The sequence below is a fragment of the Lactuca serriola genome, chromosome 4, assembly GCF_051521515.1.
Source record: "Lactuca serriola cultivar US96UC23 chromosome 4, Lser_US96UC23_V15, whole genome shotgun sequence".
NCBI lineage: Eukaryota > Viridiplantae > Streptophyta > Magnoliopsida > Asterales > Asteraceae > Lactuca > Lactuca serriola.
The window spans coordinates 106,487,166-106,491,541 of NC_136411.1; positions in this window are offsets into that span (position 1 = coordinate 106,487,166).

Consider the following 4,376-nt stretch of genomic DNA (forward strand, 5'->3'; position numbering starts at 1 on the left):
TTATGTCCTGACCCATTATAAATATGATATTAAAAATGCATTCAAAATTAGCCGACAGAGTCTAAAAAAAAGTTGTAGAGTATAATCTCATATACGCGTGGATATAAAGAACATAAAAAACGGAGCTCGTGTGAAAAAGATATGAATTTTTGAAGTTTTTAAATAAAAATAAATCAAAAATTCGAGACTTATTTGAAGGTGTATGCCCAACGTACGAATTGCAGGGTCTTGGATCAGCCACGTCACCAGTCTTTGCATGCGAGCCACGTATCAACCACGTCCGAGCCCGAGTTCCAATCAACTGACACCTCGCAGGTATGCCCCGCGTACGAGGGGTACGCTCAGCGTACAGACCGCCTCGCAAGTACGCCCAGCGTACCGAGGACTACGCCCAGCATAGTCAGCAGCTTCAGACCCTATAAAAAGGATGTGAAGGCAGCCGTGTTTATGTTACAAATTTCACTCTTTCACACCATATACTCTCTCTAAATTTACCCTAACACCCCGTGAAGTACCGGTATCATCCCCGACACCCAAGTCAAGTCCCGACGCCCTGAAGTTTCCAAGAAAATTATATTTTCAAGTCGAAACTTTGCCCGAGTAAGGCCGGTTTTCAACTAAAATCCCCGGTTTCGTAACAGAAAGTCATATTTAGAGATGAAGTGCTGCCAAAATTATCATTTATTCCTTTGGTTATTTCACGTTGAGTTCAATATATAGGAACAATTGTATGTTATATGTTATATGTGTTATGTTCTTTTTCCGTGTTATCATCTCGTGTTATTATTTCCGCTATTATGGTAGCAAATTTGTACCTAAGACCATGTGATCAGTGAAAGGACTTAGATTCATGGTGGTACTGGTATGTAGCCTCTGGCCATGTAGAGCATGTCTTGTAAGAGAATGACTTCTACTCTATGGCATTGGTAGAAGGTTAGATAGGGCTAAAATCCTGAAATCTACCAAAATGTTTAATAAGAAAGTGTATGTCTTTTGTGCCAATTGGGCCGAAGCTTTATTGATGTATATCAAGTATTGAAATTGTTATGTCTCATTGATTGATATGGAAAGCCTGTCGCATGATTCAAATATGCCTTTGTTGTTCCTTGTTCCCTTTGCTTCTGCCATATTGAAGTATATATATGGCATACCATTATATTGTATCTATTATTGAACTCACTAAGCGTCACTGCCTACCCCTCTCAGTGTTTAATAATTGGAGGACATGAGAATCTAGTATAGTCGTATGCTATTGAAGATTTAGAATAGTTTATACTATTACTTTTCTACTTGGGTTTACGCATGTATAAAACTATAATATCCTAGGTAGTTATGTAATAGATATAACACTTTGTAATATACTAAAACTTAGTTGGTTTGTATCTAGTCTTTTGTAATCAAATTATCAAAGAAAAATATTATTTTTGAATATGCAAGTAGCATGTTTTGGAGTAAGTATATTGTGAAGTATGAAAGTTTGGGTCTTTCAGAAATAAAAAAGTTGGGGTCTTTCACAACACTTCCGTCAATGACTCACCGCTGGGGAATGCTGCGACTATCCCGTAGTTTTAAATCCTGCCTAAACCCGTGCCTTGCCGGAATTCTCCAATATGGTTCCTAGCCCAGTCATCAACTAATCGTGAGGACACGAACTCAATGTGGGGAAGTTTCCCAAACTCCCAACTCACGTGCCCCTCAATCCAAACAGCCACTTAAGCTGCTTCTTCTTTACCAAGAATGCAAGCTCATTCCAGTCTCGCACTTACTTCTGCCTTTGGCCACTCGGGTGGCCCTCCCCAACTTCGATTTAGCTAGTTTCTCATAGTTAATAGCTTCGAAGAATTTCTTAATTCTTCCCATCATCCTCTGGCCACTCGGCGGACAATCCACGCTACCACTGCTGGTGATCTAACCAGCTTATTCCCAAAGGATACCTCCCCTGAAAACTAGTGAGACACACCCGAGTCTCACACATGCATGCTACAGTTACTGCATCCTAAGTAACCTGCTCTAAAAGGGAACAATATCTAACTATCATTCCAAAATCTAGGGTATGCAGATGGCATATAACTCTATCACAAGCAGGCCACCAAATAGAGAAATACCTTTACCAATACTGATGCAGAACCATAAGAATAAAATCATAACATAAGCTAACAAAGAGATGAAAGGTACGCACCTGACAGATCGGGCTGTTCATGCCTCCTCTTAAACCAACTGATACGCCCTGCTCCTCGCTGCAGGCACCTCTGCCCGGCCCTGACGACCGTCGGTGATCCTCAAGGTTGCAGGGGCAGGTGCTATCTCCTGTCCTGCTGAAAGAAAACTCGGACATTGGGCCTTCTTGTGGTCCCTTTGACTGCAATGGAATTATATAAGGTCTGATCCCTGGGTGGTGGTAGCAGTACAATCTCTGCTAAAATGACCAATCCGGCCGCACTTGAAGAATCCTGAATCACCACCATTGCCACTCCTATACGCACCCTCGTGCGTCCTGCCATACTTGCCACAGCGGCCCTGGTCCTGATGACCTCTCGACCTAGAATCCGATGTCTTGGCCTCTTGCCCGGACCCATAGATACCCGAACCTCTGCCAACTTCCTCTTCTTTTTTGTCTCTAGATCAATCTCTCTGTCTCTCTGTCTCGAGCGATCATATCTTCCAACGTCTTGCAGCTAGACCAACTCACAAACTAATTGATATCACTCCTCAACATCTCGTGGTACCGAGCCTTCTTCATCTCCTTGTCAGTGACATAATACGGAACTAGAAGGGCTCTTTCCCTGAACTTGTCGGTGATCTCCGCCACTGTCTCTATTGTCTGCCGCAAGTCCTCGAACTCCCATGCTAACTGTTGCACCTTAATCACTGGTGCAAACTCGGCCTTGAACCTGGACAAGAAATCACTCCATTTCATCGCATGTCCAACCTCCTCCCACCAATCATGCGCTCTATCCTTCAAAAGACATGAGGATAGTCTGACCTTGTCCCCCTCGGGACACCGGCTAGAATGAAAGGCGTTGGCGACATCAGCCAACCATCTGCTGCTAGCAATGGGGTCCCTAGCCCCATGATAATCTACAGCTCCGCAAGCTCTGAACTCTCGAAATGTCAATGTATGCGCTCCCATCATGGTCATCATCTCAGTGCGGAAGGCTCCCAGCCTCTCATCCAAAATCTCCAGTATGCTCTCCTTGACCATACCAAAGATCACCAGAGTCTGGTCTAGAATATTGTGTGTAATCTCAGCTGATACAAACTCCCTCATCCGCTCCTCAAGATGCTCGACCCCTGAACCCGAGTCTGATCCCTCTCCAGCGCCTGATCCACCCACCAGTCTCTCACTCAACATCACCATGTTGAAAACATGCCATAACAACCATCAGAATACATATCACTACCGAGGGATCACACACAGACTACAAGTTCCCTGGTTTTATCTCGGCCCCTCTTGACTCGACTACGGATCCTCTGCTTTTAGTAGTACGGGCCCATACTACCTTCCACATCTATCCATACTTTCCTCAATAGTTGCATCGATTCCACCAAGTCCCTTTCACTACCACTACTACTCCCAGCACTAAACTTATCCTAGGTGTACCCTAGGAAAACTCCAACCTAAAACCAGTCCTCAGCTACTGAAGGTATCTTCATAATGCCAATTAGCCATTACTTGAATACCATCACTTGTGACGAGGCTTAGATAATCCTTCTAGTAAAGGACTCAACGGTGGACTCAAACAAGAGCTGCATAGGAGGGCCAAATCCAACACTCTAAGATTATTCAACCCTGATCACATGTGACTTGGCATTTTCACCTAATGGCTAACTCCCATCACTCAAAGTCCCACGAAGCACAAAGGAAGTAGCATTCACACAAAAAGGAAAATCTGACCATAACATAAGCAAGCAATCATATTCGCATATCAAGAATTTGCACTAGCATGCAATATAAGCTCATATAATCAGGCATAACCTAATCAAGCTATCCTACCATTGTCTAACCAATATTAACATGCAGCTCAAAAGACACATATAACAGGCATCTAAGGCATCCTTCCTAGATCCTCAGGCCTAAATCTAGCATGTTGATCACATAATCATATCATAACAAAAACTTGTATAGGTAATTTGGGAGAACTTACTTGAGCTCGGTAGATTGCATGCACCACACCCTTTTCTCTTTTCAAAACTCTTCTCCTTTTTTCAAAACACGTGTTTATAAAAATGATTTTCTTTTGAAAATTTTCATACCATGTCATCAGTTTGAGTTCAGTCACACCTGAGAGTATGCCTGAATCCCTCAAACCAAGGGTCTGATACCAACTTGTAACATCCCAAAAATCATGACCTAAAATTTATTTTTAACAAATTAA